The sequence below is a fragment of the Pongo pygmaeus genome, chromosome 7 (genome assembly GCF_028885625.2).
Source record: "Pongo pygmaeus isolate AG05252 chromosome 7, NHGRI_mPonPyg2-v2.0_pri, whole genome shotgun sequence".
In the NCBI taxonomy this organism is placed as follows: domain Eukaryota; kingdom Metazoa; phylum Chordata; class Mammalia; order Primates; family Hominidae; genus Pongo; species Pongo pygmaeus.
Genome location: NC_072380.2, coordinates 84,576,596 through 84,598,695, shown reverse-complemented (window position 1 = coordinate 84,598,695; position 22,100 = coordinate 84,576,596). Strand labels below are relative to the sequence as shown.

At 38.5% G+C, this 22,100-nt stretch overlaps 1 pseudogene; it reads right to left on the bottom strand.

Moving 5' to 3' along the window:
- Positions 1 to 9,473: 9,473 nt before the first annotated feature.
- Positions 9,474 to 10,002, bottom strand: LOC129042095 (ESF1 homolog; annotated as a pseudogene).
- Between the last annotated feature and the right edge of the window lie 12,098 nt (positions 10,003 to 22,100).

Below are 22,100 nucleotides of genomic sequence, written 5' to 3'. Positions count from 1 at the left end.
TGATTGTCAGAATGGTTAAGATATGATTTAATGTCCTGGGGGAGGGAGAAGAGTATCAGTAGACAAATATGACTTTATAATTTGGATTTAAAACATTTACTCTCATTTAACTGAATAATAATAGGGCCTTAACACATTCATCCAAGGGCTTTCTTACTGTTTAGGTTTTGCTTTTGGTATTTAACTCTGTTGACATTAGTGGTGGGAATCTTAAATGGGTAAATTGCACCATTTTGTGTAGATGATGATTTTGATTGGTTTGGTGAATATAGTGTTGAATTGAGTTTCAAAACCAAGGAATTTGAGTCTTGGTTATGAACATTGAGCTCTGTTACCTAGGATGAGCACAGGAGTCAGAGCTGGGGAGGAACGCTGGAGATGCCTTGAGTTTCCAGCAATGGCTGGTGTGCACTTTAACCTATTTTTGCTGACCTTCTTCATGAATAACTTCCTGTCTGGCATTTACCCTTTCAGTCTTCAGAAGTCTTTGAGTTCAGAGATCTGTCTGGAAAGAGTATATTATGTTACTAAAATAACAGTAGCTTTTCATCAGGCAAAAAAGGCAATGGCCGTTTTTCTATTTGAATTCTTCTAACATTTGCCTGGTTCTACGATTCTGGGCTAAGAATTTTGTCTTGCATGCTAAGCATGGAAAATATGGGCAAAAGGGTTAAGGAGGTAGAGGTCATCTTTTACCTTTCTCCAGCAGTTGTGCCTTGTGCCCTATCCCAACCTCCAGGGGTCCAGGGGATTCAGGATGCCTTTGGTTGTTCATCTGAGTCCTTCAATACAGGGTTCCACTGCATGCCTATGGTGACCATATATTTGGTTTGCCTGGAACAGTCCCACTCTGCTTGTAAAATTTTCCCTATACTACCTCCTAATTTTAATATATCTTTTGCTGTCCAAGATGGCAATTTTACTAATCTGATCAATCAGTTCATTGTTATTGCTGCTAATAAAAAAACTCATATCATAGATTATAAGCATCCTGCCTTCATGACAATAGATGAATTTGCCTCTCTTAGGTTAATATGTCCACAGCATATCAAGTCTGCAGATAATGCCATCTCTCTATGGTTCTTAATTGGGAGTTATACCTAGGGAAAGTGTGAAAACGTGGGGCAGCATTTTTGGCTATTCCGGTGAGGGGGAGACGTGCTACTGGTCGTTAATACCCCAGAGTCCAAGGTTTCTAAATGTTCTGATAATAATGCCGCATTGAGTGGTACTGGAATGTCTAATCAAACTTTCTATAATGAGTATAAATTATGCTTGAAATGAAAATTAGAAATGCAAAAAGAATACCACGTTCGAGAAAGAGACCACAGGGAACATTTTCATGTGTTTTTGCCTAGTCTATTTTTTGTATGCAAGCACGTGTACCTTAACAGGACTGTTTATAAAGTACAAAAACAAATTTTGTTTGCACAGTTAATTTATGTATTTGAATTAGCAAGGTTTTCAAACTAAACATGTATTTGAATTTATCATAGTTTTAATCAATAGTTCTATTCCTGATTTCAAAACTTGTCAGAATGGCTTAGGTTTGCCCTGTCTTAGTTGGTTCATCAGGAAGATGGAGTACTTTGCCTTTGGTCCTCCGTGTGGACCCAAGTTGCTTCTACGGAGTCAAGGTGTTATTAGCAGCCATGGAATGAAAGGTGATGAACCTGCCTCCAATGAAACCTGACATAAAGGTCGTTAAATTATTATAATAGATTATAGAAATTCACAATAAAAATTGTTTTTATGCTTCCACATATTTAACAATATTCTCCTAAATATTTAACGATAGTTTTTATTGTCTAAAGTTTTTAAATATATACAGTTGACTCAAATAATATGAGGATTAGGGGCACTTACCACCACACAGTCAAAAATCTGTGTATAACTTTTGTTTCACCCCCAAAATTTACTGCTAATAGCCTATCATTGACTTGAAGCCTTACTAATAACATAGACAGTTGATAGACATATATTTTGTATGTTATATGTATATATATTGTATTTTTATAATCAAGCAAGAGAAAAAAGAAAACGTTATTAAGGAAGAGAAAATATATTTACTATTAATTAATAATATAAACAGTCAACTAACATATATTTTGTACGTTATATGAATTCTTTACCGTATTTTTTTTTTTAGGTCTCTTTATCTTTTACAGGGGAAAACTTGTCAGGAATTGACTTGATTGTGTGTTGCCTCAAGAGACATACTGAGATCACTACCCATTGTTAAGGCTCTCAGACTGGTTTGAGTACATATATTGGAGCTACTGAGAGTTAGTGACCTACCCTCAATCCCCCAGCTCAGGAAGAAGATGGAAGACTGCTTAGTTGTTAGGAGTGTTGTGAGTGAGGGAAGGCTGAATCACCTCCAGTTTTATCTAATTTAAAAATAACCAGAAAATCTGGTTGTGGTGGTGCACACCTATAGCCCAGCCACTTGATAGGCTGAGGAGAGAGGATCGCTTGAGCCCAAGAGTTTGAGTCCAGCCTGGATAACATAGCAAGGCCTTATCTTGTTTAAAAAAAAATGGCAAGAAGGAAAGAACTCAACCTATTGGGGAAAAAAAGAGAAGGCAATTCTTAGAACCAAATTCTAAATACAACTTAGTATAGCAAGCAAGCAGGGGAAGCATAGAGCCATTTGTTCAACTTCCAGAAAGAGTTACTCCCTCTATTTACCTCTTTTAAAAATCTTGAAGGGATACCAAGTCTAACACAAGAAAATTAAGTCATTGGATGAAATATTCTATCTATTTCCTTTTCTGGTGTGGGCCACTTGAGGAAGAAACTGCTATCAATGATGTCAATGATGTGCTGTATTCTTAAAGTAAGCGCGATAAAAAAGACAATGTTACTAAGAAAATAATAAGGTAAAGATATTCACTATTTGTTAAGTGGAAGTGGATAATCATAAGGGTCTTCATCTTCTTTATGTTCACATTGAGTAGGCTGAGGAGGAGGCAGAAGAGGAGAGATTGATCTTGCTGTCTCAGGGGCAGCATATAAGTAGTAGGTCCCACACAGTCCAACCTGTGTGGTTCACAGTTCATCTGTATACTTTTCTAGCAAGCTATTTTTTTACAGTTAATGTTTACTAAAGATTCAGGGACTAGGTCGTACAGAGCCTTGCAGGCTGTTCTAAGAGGTTTGAAAATTATTCTATGTGGGATGAAGAGGCACTGATGGGTTTTAAGGCAGAGAGTTATAGAATCTGGTATTTTTGCAAACAATCTGGGTAGAGTATGGATTACAGAGGAACAGAAATAGAGCACAGAGATCAAGGCTGCTGTTGCTTTAGTGCATGTGTGTTGACGTAGCTTGGGTATGGTGGAGCCAGCAGATATGCAGAGAAGTGGATGGAGCTGAGCTGTGCTTTGAAGATAGAACAGGCAAGACATAGTAATAGATTGCTGGTGGTATGCGAAGGAGTGAAAGAAGCAAGAATAGGTCTTAAGTTTCCAGTTTATGCAACTGATGAATGGAGACATCACTTATAGGATGGAAAATATGGAAGGAGAAATATATTGCAAGGAAAGGTCAGGATTTCATTTTTGGCCACGCTATTCTCACTATCTTGATTCTCACGATCTTGACATCCCATCTCCTCATGTATGTGGTCCCACATGGGGCACATGCCCCAGTTAGTGCTGGTAGGAAACGTGTTGCTAGGTAGCTGAATGCTGAATGAATTCACAGTGTGGTATCTATGTCTGGTGGCCAGTAAAATGCTGGAAGACATTTACTGTATTGGGATTCTTTCTGTTTTAAATGGAGAGACCCAGTTTAAGAAAATTTATTGGTTCACACATCTGAAAAGTTCAGAAGTGCTTCAGGCACAGCTGTATATGCAAGTGTCCAAAATGGTGTTCTCTCTCTCTGTTTCTTTCTCTCTCTCGCTCTCTCTCTCTCTCTCTGTCTCTCCCTCATCTCCCTTTCTGTCTCCACCTCTTTTTCTTCTGTATTGCTTCATTCTCAGGCTTTTTCTCCCTGATAAGATGACTGTTAGCTTCAGGTTCACAGACCTCATAGCTCCCAGTCTCCCATATCTCCCGAAATATATGAGCCTCTGCCCTAGGGCCCACGTGTCCTGTGCCAATCACGTCTAATTACCATGGGAATGGAGGAGTTCTTTGAACAGCCTGGATCACATGTTCAATCCTGGGCAGGGCAGGGATGCCTCCACTAGAACCACAAGAAATACGCTCTGCAAAGAAGAAAGTGGTTCTCCCAACAGAGGGAGGACTATCAGGCTGGCTAAAACCTAGTCAATGGAAAGAAACAATGGCTTTGTTTTCAAAATTGTTTTCTGCAGTTCTTCTCTTTGGCAGGAATTGCATTGCCAGACTAATTGTCTATTAAAGCTAGATAATGACACAACTTTACCTTCTGTATGTACAAGAATGTTTACATTTCAATTTGTAGAAGGCATGCATCCACACCATTCAGAGGTGGTATCTAGTAGTCAAGCTATAAATGCAAAGGAATTGTGGAAAAAAATTCAGAAAATAATAATAATCGGAAGGAGAAGTGGGAGGTAGATTGAAGAATATAGATGAAATAAGAAGGTAGAAATAATTATTGGAGCTGGGTTATGAGTAAATAATGGTTTTTCTATACTGTCCTGCTTTATTTGTATACATTTGAGTTTCTCCTTAATAAAGGGTAAAAAAAATTTTAAACGGTAGGGGTTGTTAGTGAGTAATAGGCAGAACACATCAGTTTTTCAAGGACAATTGGAAATTATTGTTTCCTACTTCAAGATGTCATTCTTCCTAAACTCCTGAAATAGCCTTATACCACAGGCTTAGGAATCTGCACTAAATTAATTCATCATAGCCCATAATTAACTGATTACCTGAGTCAAAGGCCAGAAAAAGTTTAAAAAAAAACTGTAAATAACCTTAGAATATTCTCAGCAGGTTTCTCTAGAACATGATAATGTACATGTAAGTTGTCATAATGGAAATGCCATATGTTAGACCTGTCTGCTCTTTGTCTAGAATTTTGACCCACTGAGTCCAGGCTTACAGTCTTTTAAAAAGGAGACAAAAATTTCAAATGGAATGTGTTAAGCTATTAGGTTTAATATCGTGAGAGCACTAAACATTCCTTTTTAAAAAATAGGATAGCCTGTACTGTGAGTTCCAACCATGGAGTTGAAAAGAGAGAGTAAAAAAGAAGAAAAGTAAAATCAAGGACCAACACCCACTCATCCACCGCAGTCCCTGTGCAGTCCTGAAGATGAGAGAATTCTCCACAGACATTTTATTTAGCTTAAGCCTTTTAATCCTCTCTAGCATATGATTGAGCAATACTCACATCTAGTAAGGAATTCTATAAAGTCCATAGCTCTTGACCTTTGTTTATAGAGTTGAGTAAATAAATTTCCTATGAGTTAAGCAAGAATAACCTAAGTCTCTCTCTGATATTACGCACCACCTTCATACCTGACATATCTAAACTTTTGTGTCATATCCAGTGGTCAAACTTAGGTCGTCTGTGATGAGTTTATTATTTTTGTTTCACTGAAAATGACTTAAGACATAAGCGTTTTAACATATTTCAGTTTTTAAAAAGGCTACAGGTAGTTTATTTCAATTTTTACTTAATATGTCACCTCACTAACTTGGCTATGGTATATAAGTGTTGTGAGGGTGTATAGGCTAAAATAGAAACCCACTCACATGGTAAAATAGTGTCCAGCATGTTCTAAATATGCTATCTATTTTATTTGAACCATTTTCCCTCAATGAATGTTTCTGTTGATCTGATTTCATCTGTATAAAAATATTATGAAAAAGGGAGTATGAAGTATGATTTATTTCACCTGTCCCCTTGCTTGTATGAACTTAAGAAAAAGGAAAGTCAGAAAAATGTCCTCTGAGGGTAAAGTGTTGGCCAGATGGCTGACCTCTAAGTCATTCTTAGTTCTGCCATATTGATTGGAAACACCACCTCAGAGAAAAAGGATCTGAGTCTTTTGTCATTACTATCTTATTTCCTTTGTCCTTTGTTTTTGCTTGGTAATTGATATGGTTGGTATACCAAGAGGAACTTTTGAGCACTGGGCACAGATTTTCACAACCAAAAATAAACAAATAAAGAGATTCCAGCCAATACCACTGAGTGCAGAAGCTCACTACAGTCAAGTGGGATGTAGCCACACAATAGTTATGTGTTAAGTTGATAAATGTGTCCTTGCACTGATACATTTGCTTCTGTGCTACATTTGGCACTAAATTCAAACCCTTTCCAACTTGGTAATTTCAATTCCTTCCATTAAACTCTCCATGTTCATCTCTTTTGTTTTTCTGACCATCTGTCATCAAAGTTACCATAAAATTTGAAAATATCTTTGCTAAACTGAACAAATCACTTTTTCGTGAATCAAAAAGATACCTTTTTTCAATGGCCCAAATCCTTTAGAACAAGAGTAAAAAAATTAGTTTCTTTCTTCCTTTGAAACTAGTAGTAAATTAGTAGGTGAATTGAGGCCACACATTTTTAAAATATCACTGATTTTCACCATTTTATAGGTGTAGAATTCTTCTTAGAGCTATTTAAAACATATTAAATAAATTATAGTTCATTTTGTTGTTTGAAGGATTTTAGGTTCAATATTGTACCAAGTAGCCCGTAGTCTAAGCCCCTAATGCAAAATCTTGTATGTTGTAGACGCTCAAAAACAATTTGTCAAATAAATAAATTTAAAAATTGAATATTGCATATTTTGTTGAATTACAAGTAATGCTTTTAAATGCCTAACACAGGACTGGCATACAGTAGGCATCCAATACATACTAGGTAAATTTAACATGCATATTGAACAATAATGTGGTTTGGCTGTGTCCCCACCCAAATCTCATCTTGAACTGTAGTTCCCATAATCCCCATGTGTCATGGAAGGGACCCAAAGGGAGGTAATTTAATCATGGTGGTGGTTACCTCTATGCTGTTCTTGTGATAGTGAGTGCATTCTCACGAGATCTGACGGTTTTATAATGGGCTTTCCCCACCCTCCTTCACTCTCACTTCTCCTTCCTGCCACCATGTGAAGAAGGACGTATTTGCTTCCCTTTCTGCCATGATTGTAACTTTCCTTTAGCCCCCCCCAGCCATACTGAACTGTGGGTCAATTAAACCTCTTTCCTTTATAAATTACCCAGTCTCGGGTATGTCTTTATTAGCAGCATGAGAATGGACTAATACAAACAACTAGATATAATAGATGTAAATAAATGACTTTATTCATAAATGCATTGATTCAAAAACTTTTTATTAAGAACTGATTCTTTCCCAAGGATGGTTCTAGTACTAGAGAAAATGGAGGTGCAGTCCCTGATGCAGCAGATTTTACATGCTGCGGGACAATAGATATTAACCCAATAATTACTCTTAAGGTTGAGTGATGGGAAAGTACTTTGAGAAAGAAACCTGGTTGTGTGAAAAAATATAACAAAGAAATATTCTGTGTACTGGAGTTGGACAAAAGCACAGGAAGACTTTCCTGTAGAATTGATTAAGCTGAGACCCAAAAGATAAGCAGAAAAGATAGCTGGAATGAAAGTTGGGGGTTTGGAAAAGGAATAGTGTGTCTGACATGATTCTGAAGAGTTAGGAAAGGCCAAATTATGTAGACCCTTGCAAGAAAGCTACTTAATGATTCTGAGTGGTGATGCTAGAGGTATAGTAGGGTGGTACACATGTGAAGCATAATTAAATTTTATTTAGATTGTTAATCTGATTACAGAATTGAGAAGTCAAATGAATGGAAGGGACTTACATGATTAAAACAAAACAGTGACCTCTCCAAGCTGAGTTGAAGACAAGGGAGTGCTAGAGCCCACACATGTACACTTGGAAGACCAGACTGTGTGCATCTCTTCCTAATGCTGCATTCAGTGACATCACATTGGTAGTTTGAAATAAACAATAATGGAGGTATTTATGGAAATTGGCAAATGTTACAAATGAAAACTTTTCTTCCTTGGAAAGCCAGTTGTTAAACATTCACCAGCACATCACTGATTGAAGATGAAGGAAGATGATTGGGTCGGTGAAGTGGAGGCGGCTAAGGATAGTGGGGTAATTTGATTTGCTCGGTAAATGACCTATGCCTTTCAAACTTAAGTTAATAGTTCCAGCCATCTATGAATCTTCCATGATTCGGTAACTTTATAATGACAGCAATAATAGTAATACATCCTTGTTGCAAGTGCCTACTGTGTGCCAGCAATGTACTTGGTGTTCTTCCTAGGCACCTTATGCAATTTTAGCAACTTTATTAGTTGAGAATTATCATGCAAATCTTACATGGGACAATTCTGAGATCAAGACATTTCAATGACTGCTCAAGATCAATAATTATTGAGGAAGAGGATTTGAAGTCATGGTTTTCTTCTTCAAAAGTCCAAGTTTTTCTTACATTCCGCCTCTCTCTTTTTGTCCCCTGCCTTCACTCCTACGTGCACAAAACTGTTTTTTTTCCCCTCCACCACTTTAGCTTCCATAGCTCAAAATATCAGTGCCACCAGGAACCAAGGTATCAGAATTAGAATAAATAAAATAACAAAAGGAGTTTGAAAATATCAGATAACATAGTGCTATGGTTTGAATGTTTGTGTCCCCTTCAACACTTGCATGTTGAAACCTAAGGCCCATTGTGACAGTATTAAGAGGTGGGGCCTTTGGGAAAGTGATTGAGTCATGAGGGCTTTGCCCCCATGAATGTGATTAGGTGCTATTATAAAGAGGCTTAAAGCCCTTTCTGCCCTTCTGCCTTCCACCGTGTGAGGACACAGTGATTGTCTCCTCCAGAGGACATAGCAACAAGGCACCATGCTGAATAAAGAGACTAGGCCCTCAACAGAAACCAAACCTACTGGTGCCTTGATCTTAGATTCCCAGCCTCTGGAAGTGTGAGAAAATTTATTTCTGCTATTTATAAATTACCCAGTCTCTGGTGTTTGTTACAGCAGCACAAACAGACTAGGTAAGACACACAGTAAAAATAGTGCTGAGGCCCCTGAAAGAAATAAATAAAGTAGAGCAGGATTGGAAAGTAAGAACTTATTAGAGGGGCTAAACTTTTATCTAGATGTTGAAGAAAGCAACAAAGTAAAAAAAGTTCTACCCCTGAACTTTTGTTATGCAAAGCAACGAATTCTCTTCACTTCATCAAAATTAAAAATTTTTGCTCATCTAAGGCCATTACTAAGAAAAAGAAAAGCAAGCCACAGACTGGGAGGAAATATTTGCAGAGAACTTGTATCCAGAACATACATTAATAACTCCTATACCTCAAATAGCAGAAAGATACATACTCCATGAAAACTGGGCAAAATACTCGAATAGGTATTTCTCATAAAGTAAGATGTATGAATCATTAATAAGCACCTGAAAAAGGTCTTACCATCATCAATCATTAGGGAAATACAAATTAAAAGTGCAATAAGATACAACTATACACAATAGAATAGAAAAATTCTACTTTTTTGTGTAAATTCATTGCTATCCTTCTTTGGACTTATGTTTGATTCTATCTTAGATTTACATGAGGTTTTAATTATTTTAATTCCTTCAGAATTATTTAAATCAGTTTTATTTTTGGAACCCTTTTGATTAGCTTTCTTGGTTTCTTTCTTTTTCTCCTCAACTAGTAGATTTTTAAAATCGATTTCTTTTTTAGTCTGGGGTTTTTATCTTCTTTATTTTCTTTTGCTTCATTGCTTTGCTATCTTCATTAGAGAGATTGGAATCAGAATCTGAAAGGTCATAAAAACGTTTCAAATCCTCTGTAGCGCTATGGTTAATGGGGCGCTGTCTTTTATCCACAGCATAGTTCAACTTGAACTTCTTGTCATGAAACATGGCTCGACATCTCCTGTGAATTTTGACTTTTCGATCCTCTTCTGGCATTTCCCAAAATCTCGGGTCCTTTGCAAACCATCTAAACCGCTGGTCACTCATTATTTCTTGTTTGGATGACATTTTTAATTTTTAATCTTGCTGAACAAATGCTTGAAGAAACCAAATATGTCCAGAGTTAAACAGCAGACATTTATTGTCTCACAGTTCTGGAGGCTAGAAGTCTGAGATCAAGGTGTCAGCAAGGTCACTTCCTTCTGAGGCTGTGAGGGAGTTTACGCCAGCTTCTGGGGGTTTGCTGGCAGTCTTTGGTCCTCCCTGGCTTGTGAATACATCACCCTAATCTCTGCCTTCATGTTCATGTCATTCTCCCTATGTGTTTATCTGTCTCTATGCCCAAATTTTCCCTTTTTATAAGGACAAAGTCATATTGGATTAGGCCCACTCTAGTGACCTCATCTTACCTAATTACATCTACAATGGACCTATTTCCTAATAAGGTCACATTTTGAGCTATTGGACTTTAGAACGTCAGCATATTTTTGGAGGCTGACACGATTCAACACATAAAAACACAAAATGTTAGTGAGTATATGACACAATCAGAACTTTTTTATGTTGTTTGGTGGGAATATAAAATGGTACAGCCAGGCACGGTGGCTCATGCCTATAATCCCAGCACTTTGGGAGGCCAAGGCAGGTGGATCACCTGAGGTCAGGAGTTCAAGACCAGCCTGGCCAACATGGTGGAACCCTGTTTCTACCAAAAATCCAAAACTTAGCCGGGCTGTTGGCATGCACCGGTAGTCCCAGCTACTTGGGAGGCTGAGGTAGGAGAATCACTTGAGCCCAGGAAGTGGAGATTGCAGCAAGCCAAGATTGCACCACTGCACTCCAGCCTGGGTGACAGAGGGAGACTCCATCTTAGTATAATATAATATAATATAATATAATACAATAAACATAACATAATATAATATAACCACTTTGGAAAATATCTTGGCAATTCCTTACAAAATTGAATATTTATCTAGCTTACAACCCAGCAACTCCACTAGTAGCTATTTACCCAGTGGTTTGCTGGATAAATACAAACTTGTATGAGCTGATTGTAATTTTTTTTGAACTTTATTTTTATTCAAGGGAAAAAATTTATATCTACACAAAGCCTTGTAGAAGAGTTTCCATAGTGATTTCATTTATAATATCCCCCAAACAGAAACAACCCAACGAGCCAAATATCTAATATATTCAACAAGTAAATGAGTTCTCAAGTTGTATATCCATATAATGACATACTATTCAGCAGTAAAAAGGAACAACATTTACTATAAAATAAATTATATAAACTTATTTTAAAATAAATTCTATTAAAAACAAAGGAAATAAATACTCAAAACATCACTTTCTAAATATTTTATCACATTTTACTACTATCTATCCTCTCAAGGTTATATATGCCTATTTTATTTGTATGGTGGAAATGTTGTATAATAGTGTGCTAGTGTACATTTCTTCCCAGCTCTGCATTGAGATAAATCAGGTTGATAACTAGAAATTGGTCATAGTGTATTTACACAAGAGGAATTGGCAAATTTTACACATTAGGCCTGGATATATTGTCTGGTTGATTGCCTAAACTTGAGAAAGTGAAGAATGTCAATAATGCACAATAAACTTAAAAGTGTGCTATATTTAAAACAGAAAACATAAAACATTTAGGAAAAATCAGAGACAAAAACCTTTGGGACCTAAGACAGGGTGAAGACTTCTTGCACCCGACACCAAAAGCACCATAAATAAAAGGAAAATTTGATAAATTGGACCTCATAAAAATTAAAAGCTTCTGCTCTATAAAAGTCCCTGCTAGCCAGGCACGGTGTCTCATGCCACTTTGGGAGGCTGAGGCAGTTGGATCATGAGATCAGGAGTTTGAGACCAGCCTGGCCAAGATGGTGAAACCCCGTCTCTACTACAAATACAGAAATCAGCTGGGCACTGTGTCGGGCATCTGTAAGCCCAGCTGCTTGGGAGGCTGAGGCAAGAGAATCGCTTGAATCCAGGAGTTGGAGGTTGCAGTGAGCTAAGGTTGTGCCACTGCACTCTAGTCTGGGTGACAGAGCAAGACTCCATCTAAAAATAAATAAATAAATAAATAAATAAATAGTCCCTGCTAAGAGGACAAAAAGACAAATTACAGACTGGGGGAAAAAATTTGCAAACCACATATTTGACAAAAGCATTTGTATCTAGAATAGTATCTAGAATTCTCCAAAGTCAACTGTAAAAAAACTAAACAATCCAATTTGAAAATAGGCAAAATACATGAATAGACATCTCACCAAAGAGAATACACAGATGGTAATTAAGCACATGAAAAGATGCTCAATATTATTAGTCATTAGGGAAATACACATCAAAACCATAAGAAAGTATCAGTACAAACCCATCAGCATGGCCAAAAAAAATTGATAATACCAAATGTTGGTAAGGATGAGGAGAAACTAGATCATTCACATATTCTCATGGGAATGTAAAATGGTACAGCCATTCTAGAAAATAGTTTGGCAGTTTCTTTTAAAACAAACAAATACATATGTACTATTCTACCCAGGAATTACACTCTTAGTGTTTATTAAGAGATATGAAAACTATGTTCACACAAAAACCTGTACAGGAATGTTCATAGCAACTTTATTCATGATAGCCCCAAACTCAAAACAACCCAAATGTCTTTCAATGGGTGAATGGTGAAACCAGCTGTGGTACATCAGGTATTGTGGAATACTATTCAGTAATGAGCAGGTATGAACCATTAGATACATGCAACAACTTGGGTAGGCCCTAGGAGAATTACGTTGATTGAAAAAAGCCAGTTGAAAGGTTATATAACATCCTGGATGTAACAAAATTATAGAAAGGATCACAGATTCCTGGTTGCCAGGAGTTACTATTTGGGGGCCAAGAAGGGGACAGGTATGACTATGAAGGAATAACATGGGCATATTTGTGGTGATGGAACAGTTTTGGGTCTTGATGGTAGAAGTTTCATGAAGCTACACAGGATAAAATTACACACACATGAGTGTTTATAACTAGTGAAATCTGAATAAGCTCTGTGAATTGTAGCAATGTCAATTTCCTGGTTTTTATATTCTTCTATAGTCATGTAAGGTGTTAACAGTGGAGGTGGAGAAGTGAAGGGTGTATGGGACCTCCGCATATAATTTTTTACTTTTGTGAACCTCTAATCATTTTGAAATAAAGTTTTATTTTTAAAAGTATGTATACTCTGTAGCTGTCACATTGTGAATAACAGAAAAAGTGATCAAATCATAGATGTATTGCAGCCATCATTGGCTTTGGATTTAAGAATTTGGCAAGAGTCAGTGAAAGCATTATTTGGGAATTAATTGGCTAAATGAAAATTACAGGGAGGAGCCAAGATGGCCGAATAGGAACAGCTCCGGTCTACAGCTCCCAGCGCGAGCGACGCAGAAGACGGGTGATTTCTGCATTTCCATCTGAGGTACTGTGTTCATCTCACTAGGGAGTGCCAGACAGTGGGCGCAGGTCAGTGGGTGAGGGCACCGTGCGCCAGCCGAAGCAGGGGTGAGGCATTGACTCACTGGGGAAGTGCAAGGGGTCAGGGAGTTCCCTTTCCAGGGGTGACAGACGGCACCTGGAAAATCGGGCCACTCCCACCCGAATACTGTGCTTTTCCGACGGGCTTAGGAAACGGTGCCCCAGGAGAGTACAGCCCGCACCTGGCTCAGAGGGTCCTATGCCCACGGAGTCTCGCTGATTGCTAGCACAGCAGTCTGAGATCAAACAGCAAGGCAGCAGCGAGGCTGGGGGAGGGGCGCCCGCCATTGCCCAGGCTCGCTTAGGTAAACAAAGCAGCCGGGAAGCTTGAACTGGGTGGAGCCCACCACAGCTCAAGGAGGCCTGCCTGCCTCTGTAGGCTCCACCTCTGGGGGCAGGGCACAGACAAACAAAAAGACAGCAGTAACCTCTGCAGACTTAAATGTCCCTGTCTGACAGCTTTGAGGAGAGCAGTGGTTCTCCCAATACACAACTGGAGATCTGAGAACAGGCTGACTGCCTCCTCAAGTGGGTCCCTGACCCCGACCCCCGTGCAGCCTAACTGGGAGGCACCCCCCAGCAGGGGCAGACTGACACCTCACACGGCCGGCCAGGTACTCCAACAGACCTGCAGCTGAGGGTCCTGTCTGTTAGAAGGAAAACTAACAGAAAGGACATCCACACCAAAAATCCATCTGTACATCACCATCATCAAAGACCAAAAGTAGATAAAACCACAAAGATGGGGAAAAAACAGAGCAGAAAAACTGGAAACTCTAAAAACCAGAGTACCTCTCCTCCTCCAAAGGAACGCAGTTCCTCACCAGCAACGGAACAAAGCTGGACGGAGAATGACCTTGATGAGCTGAGAGAAGAAGGCTTCAGACGATCAAATTACTCCGAGCTACGGGAGGATATTCAAACCAAAGGCAAAGAAGTTGAAAACTTTGAGAAAAATTTAGAAGAATGTATAACTAGAATAACCAATACAGAGAAGTGCTTAAAGGAGCTGATGGAGCTGAAAACCAAGGCTCGAGAACTACGTGAAGAATGCAGAAGCCTCAGGAGCCGATGCGATCAAATGGAAGAAAGGGTATCAGCCCTGGAAGATGAAATGAATGAAATGAAGCGAGAAGGGAAGTTTAGAGAAAAAAGAATAAAAAGAAACGAGCAAAGCCTCCAAGAAATGTGGGACTATGTGAAAAGACCAAATCTACGTCTGATTGGTGTACCTGAAAGTGACGGGGAGAATGGAAACAAGTTGGAAAACACTCTGCAGGATATTATCCAGGAGAACTTCCCCAATCTAGCAAGGCAGGCCAACATTCAGATTCAGGAAATACAGAGAACGCCACAAAGATACTCCTCGAGAAGAGCAACTCCAAGACACATCATTGTCAGATTCACCAAAGTTGAAATGAAGGAAAAAATGTTAAGGGCAGCCAGAGAGAAAGGTCGGGTTACCCTCAAAGGGAAGCCCATGAGACTAACAGCAGATCTCTCGGCAGAAACTCTACAAGCCAGAAGAGAGTGGGGACCAATATTCAACATTCTTAAAGAAAAGAATTTTCAACCCAGAATTTCATATCCTGCCAAATAAGCTTCATAAGTGAAGGAGAAATAAAATACTTTACAGACAAGCAAATGCTGAGAGATTTTGTCACCACCAGGCCTGCCTTAAAAGAGCTCCTGAAGGAAGCGCTAAACATGGAAAGGCACAACCGGTACCAGCCACTGCAAAATCATACCGAAATGTAAAGACCATCGAGACTAGGAAGAGACTGCATCAACTAACGAGCAAAATAACCAGCTAACATCATAATGACAGGATCAGATTCACACATAACAATATTAACTTTAAATGTAAATGGACTAAATGCTCCAATTAAAAGACACAGACTGGTAAATTGGATAAAGACTCAAGACCCATCAGTGTGCTGTATTCAGGAAACCCATCTCACGTGCAGAGACACACATAGGCTCAAAATAAAAGGATGGAGGAAGATCTACCAAGCAAATGGAAAACAAAAAAAGGCAGGGGTTGCAATCCTAGTCTCTGATAAAACAGACTTTAAACCAACAAAGATCAAAAGAGACAAAGAAGGCCATTACATAATGGTAAAGGGATTAATTCAACAAGAAGAGCTAACTATCCTAAATATATATGCACCCAATACAGGAGCACCCAGATTCATAAAGCAAGTCCTGAGTGACCTACAAAGAGACTTAGACTCCCACACATTAATAATGGGAGACTTTAATACCCCACTGTCAATATTAGACAGATCAACGAAACAGAAAATCAACAAGGATACCCAGGAATTGAACTCAGCTCTGCACCAAGCAGACCTAATAGACATCTACAGAACTCTCCACCCCAAATCAACAGAATATACATTTTTTTCAGCACCACACCACACCTATTCCAAAATTGACCATATACTTGGAAGTAAAGCTCTCCTTAATAAATGTAAAAGAACAGAAATTATAACAAACTATCTCTCAGATCACAGTGCAATCAAGCTAGAACTCAGGATTAAGAATCTCACTCAAAACCGCTCAACTACGTGGAAACTGAACAACCTGCTCCTGAATGACTACTGGGTACATAACGAAATGAAGGCAGAAATAAAGATGTTCTTTGAAACCCACGAGAACCAAGACACAACATACCAGAATCTCTGGGATGCATTCAAAGCAGTGTGTAGAGGGAAATTTATAGCACTAAATGCCCATAACTGAAAGCAGGAAAGATCCAAAATTGACACCCTAACATCACAATTCAAAGAACTAGAAAAGCAAGAGCAAACACATTCAAAAGCTAGCAGAAGGCAAGAAATAACTAAAATCAGAGCAGAACTGAAGGAAATAGAGACACAAAAAACCCTTCCAAAAATAAATGAATCCAGGAGCTGGTTTTTTGAAAGGATCAACAAAATTGATAGACCGCTAGCAAGATTAATAAAGAAAAAAAGAGAGAAGAATCAAATAGATGCAATAAAAAATGATAAAGGGGATATCACCACCGATCCCACAGAAATACAAACTACCATCAGAGAATATTACAAACACCTCTACGCAAATAAACTAGAAAATCTAGAAGAAATGGATAAATTCCTCAACACATACACCCTCCCAAGACTAAACCAGGAGGAAGTTGAATCTCTGAATAGACCAATAACAGGAGCTGAAATTGTGGCAATAATCAATAGTTTACCAACCAAAAAAAGTCCAGGACCAGATGGGTTCACAGCCGTATTCTACCAGAGGTACAAGGAGGAGCTGGTACCATTCCTTCTGAAACTATTCCAATCAATAGAAAAAGAGGGAATCCTCCCTAACTCATTTTATGAGGCCAGCATCATCCTGATACCAAAGCCTGGCAAAGACACAACAAAAAAAGAGAATTTTAGACCAATATCCTTGATGAACATTGATGCAAAAATCCTCAATAAAATACTGGCAAACAGAATCCAGCAGCACATCAAAAAGCTTATCCACCATGATCAAGTGGGCTTCATCCCTGGGATGCAAGGCTGGTTCAATATACGCAAATCAATAAATGTAATCCAGCATATAAACAGAACCAAAGACAAAAACCACATGATTATCTCAATAGATGCAGAAAAGGCCTTTGACAAAATTCAACAACCCTTCATGCTAAAAAGTCTCAATAAATTAGGTATTGATGGGACGTATCTCAAAATAATAAGAGCTATTTATGACAAACCCATAGCCAATATCATACTGAATGGGCAAAAACTGGAAGCATTCCCTTTGAAAACTGGCACAAGACAGGGATGCCCTCTCTCACTACTTCTATTCAACATAGTGTTGGAAGTTCTGGCCAGGGCAATTAGGCAAGAGAAGGAAATCAAGGGTATTCAATTAGGAAAAGAGGAAGTCAAATTGTCCCTGTTTGCAGATGACATGATAGTATATCTAGAAAACCCCATTGTCTTAGCCCAAAATCTCCTTAAGCTGATAAGCAACTTCAGCAAAGTCTCAGGATACAAAATCAATGTACAAAAATCACAAGCATTCTTATACATCAATAACAGACAAACAGAGAGCCAAATCATGAGTGAACTCCCATTCACAATTGCTTCAAAGAGAATAAAATACCTAGGAATCCAACTTACAAGGGATGTGAAGGACCTCTTCAAGGAGAACTACAAACCACTGCTCAAGGAAATAAAAGAGGATACAAACAAATGGAAGAACATTCCATGCTCATGGGTAGGAAGAATCAATATCATGAAAATGGCCATCCTTCCCAAGGTAATTTACAGATTCAATGCCATCCCCATCAAGTTACCAATGACTTTCTTCACAGAATTGGAAAAAACTACTTTAAAGTTCATATGGAACCAAAAAAGAGCCCGCATTGCCAAGTCAATCCTAAGCCAAAAGAACAAAGCTGGAGGCATCACGCTACCTGACTTCAAACTATACTACAAGGCTACAGTAACCAAAACAGCATGGTACTGGTACCAAAACAGAGATATAGATCAATGGAACAGAACAGAGCCGTCAGAAATAATGCCACATATCTACAACTATCTGATCTTTGACAAACCTGAGAAAAACAAGCAATGGGGAAAGGATTCCCTATTTAATAAATGGTGCTGGGAAAACTGGCTAGCCATATGTAGAAAGCTGAAACTGGATCCCTTCCTTACACCTTATACAAAAATCAATTCAAGATGGATTAAAGACTTAAATGTTAGACCTAAAACCATAAAAACCCTAGAAGAAAACCTAGGCAATACCATTCAGGACATAGGCATGGGCAAGGACTTCATGTCTAAAACACCAAAAGCAATGGCAACAAAAGCCAAAATTGACAAATGGGATCTAATTAAACTAAAGAGCTTCTGCACAGCAAAAGAAACTACCATCAGAGTGAACAGGCAGCCTACAAAATGGGAGAAAATTTTCACAACCTACTCATCTGACAAAGGGCTAATATCCAGAATCTACAATGAACTCAAACAAATTTACAAGAAAAAAACAAACAACCCCATCAAAAAGTGGGCGAAGGACATGAACAGACACTTCTCAAAAGAAGACATTTATGCAGCCAAAAAACACATGAAAAAATGCTCACCATCACTGGCCATCAGAGAAATGCAAATCAAAACCACAATGAGATACCATCTCACACCAGTTAGAATGGCAATCATTAAAAAGTCAGGAAACAACAGGTGCTGGAGAGGATGTGGAGAAATAGGAACACTTTTACACTGTTGGTGGGACTGTAAACTAGTTCAACCCTTGTGGAAGTCAGTGTGGCGATTCCTCAGGGATCTAGAACTAGAAATTCCATTTGACCCAGCCATCCCATTACTGGGTATATACCCAAAGGACTATAAATCATGCTGCTATAAAGACACATGCACACGTATGTTTATTGCGGCATTATTCACAATAGCAAAGACTTGGAACCAACCCAAATGTCCAACAATGATAGACTGGATTAAGAAAATGTGGCACATATACACCATGGAATGCTATGCAGCCATAAAAAATGATGAGTTCACGTCCTTTGTAGGGACATGGATGAAATTGGAAATCATCATTCTCAGTAAACTATCGCAAGAACAAAAAACCAAACACCGCATATTCTCACTCATAGGTGGGAATTGAACAATGAGAACACATGGACACAGGAAGGGGAACATCACACTTCGGGGACTGCTGTGGGGTGGGGGGAGGGGGAGGGATAGCATTGGGAGATATACCTAATGCTAGATGACGAGTTGGTGGGTGCAGCGCACCAGCATGGCACATGTATACATATGTAACTTACCTGCACGTTGCGCACATGTACCATAGAGCCTAAAGTATAATAATAATAATAATAATAATAATAATAATAATAATAATAATAAAAAGAAAAAAAAACTTTCAGTTTAAAAAAAAAGAAAATTACAGTAAAGAATATAATGTATTTTAGTTGTTTAAAGTGGTATACTACATACATCTTTTATATCAGTAAAATTCATAGTCAACTTCCATATATATAATAGTGTATCTATGTGATTCTTATAAGAGGGAGGGAGGAGGATCAGAAACCTCTTCTTTATTGTGTAACGCAAGCTAATATCTGTAGGAGAAATGATAGAATTTTTTTTTGATTTATAAAGAACAGAAGTTTATTTCTCACAATTCTGGAAGCTGGGAAGTACCAGATCAAGATACCAATAGGTTCAGTGTCTGGTGAAGGCCTCTTCCTTATGGATGACACCATCTGTGTCTCTTCACATGGCAGAAGGGATGGAGGGGCAAAAATAGGGGTACAAATAATACTTCTTCACATGGGAGAGGAGCAAAAGAGAGTAAACCCACTCCCTTAAGCCCTTTTATAAGGGCCCTAATCCCATCCATGAGACCTCTGCCCTCATGACTTAATCACCTCTTAAAGGCCCCTCCTCTTAACATTATCACATTGGCAATTAAGTTGCAACATACAAATTTTGTGAGACACATCTGGCTTAAAACAACAACCATTGTCTTATGGCTCAAATCTTGTCAGCCATTAATTCAGATATGTCTCAGCCAGGCGATTCTATTTTTGCATGGTATTGACAGAGGTTTAAGAATCACAATTCGACAACAATGAAGGCAATACATGACTCAGGAAACACCCATGGATGGAGTTCAAAACCACTGGGTGAAATATTTTTGGAAAACAGGTTATTCATATGGTTTCAAAGAACCTCTTCTCAGATTATTGATTAATTACAAAGGAACAATGTTACCTTTATAGTGAAAACGCCTTGCAGACACCGCCTTAGCCAAGTGAACAAACTAAATACCAGTATTGGGACACGTTGATCTTGTATACTTCCTGATGTGAAGAATGAGAAGTACCCATCACTGATGTACTGTTCTTGAGAAATGTGATTAACCTGAATTTAATCTTGAGAAAACAATTGATTAAATCTGGAGTATGGGTAGTTCTTCAAAATAGAATGTCAGTGGGGAAAATGTGAGTAATTAGTGGCTAAGGTGAAATGGGGTTCATATTATAACCAGGTGCATTAGCTGTCTATTGTGGTATAAAAAATTATCCTCAAACCTAGTACCTTAAAACAATAATAAACATTTATTTTTTTTACATAGTGATATGGTTTGGCTCTGTGACCCCACCCAAATCTCACGTCAAATTGTAATTCTTAGTGTTGAGGGAGGGACAGAGGGGAGGTGATTGGATCATGGGAGTGGATTTCCCTCTTGCTAATCTCTTGAAAATGAGTGAGTTCTTAGAAGATCTGGTTGTTTAAAGTGTGCAGCACATCCCCCTTCACTCTCTCTCTCCTGCTCCACCATGGTAAGATGTGCTTGCTTCCCCTTCACCTTCTGCCATGATTGTAAGTTTCCTGAGGCCTCCCAGCAATGCTTCCTGAACAGCCTGTGGAACTGTGAATCAATTAAACCTCTTTTTTTCATAAATTACCCAGTCTCCAGTAGTTCTTTATAGCAGTGTGAGAATGGACTAATACACATAGTTCTGACCAGCAGGAATTCTGGAGCAGCTTAGTTAGCTAATGATTCGGGCTTAAAGTCTTTCATGAGATTGCAGCTACAGTCATTTGGAGCAGCAGTCAGCACATAGCAAGTAGGTTTTGTGGACACCATCATTCTTTGTCATATCGTCTTCTTTTTGTTCACCTTCTTTTAAAAATGTAAAATCATTCTAGGCTTTAGGACTATACAAAAACAGGCCACAGGAGGGATTTGGCCTATGCACCATAGTTCATTGACCCCTGTTCCAAGCTTGATTAGGGGTACAAGATCTGCTTCCACAGCAGCTTGTTCACCTGGTTGCTGGCAGAAGGCCTCAGTTCCTCGCCATGTGGACCTCTCCACATGGTTGTTTAAGAGTCTTCAAGATGTGGCATCTGCCTTCCCCTAGAATGGGGGATCTAAGTGCAAGACCAGGCAGGAAGACATAATTCATCTTATGGCCTAGTCTTGGAATTCATGCATGGTCTCTTTGGCCATATTAGAAGCAAGCCATTAAGTAGCTCTCCCTCAAGGGGAGGAGAGCTCACCTTTCAAGGAAAAAATTGTCCAAAAAATTGTGTGCAAGATTTAGAATTACTACCCTAGCCTTGTCTTCTATGACTGTCACTATAATCCTAATATTGAAACAATAATTAGCAAACAGCACTGGCATTAAGCAGAATTATCTTGTTTACTTCAAATACCTTTTGTATTTACTAACTGAAGCAAAAGACATTTAAACAGAAATATCTCTTTTAAAAATGGCTATAATATTAACAATATCTTAAAACCAAATTAAAGTTGACCTTGAAATTTGAACCAATGCTAGCATGAAAACTGGTAAGGCGAAAAGGGAAGGTGAGTTACAATGTCCCTCTCAAGGTTTTCATGCCTGTTATCACTGAAATAATAATCATACTATTGTTTTGTGGGTCAGTAGCTACAATGTATATGATACCATCTAGAAGATAGATTAGCACATAAAAAATACTCATTAAATCTGATATTATTTCAACAAAGAAGGGTAGCCTGTATTTGAGACATTACAACTTTGGAATGACCATTGGAAACTAGCAGGGTGAGATGTTACCCTCACCCCTAAATTAAAAACAGAAGTGACCACA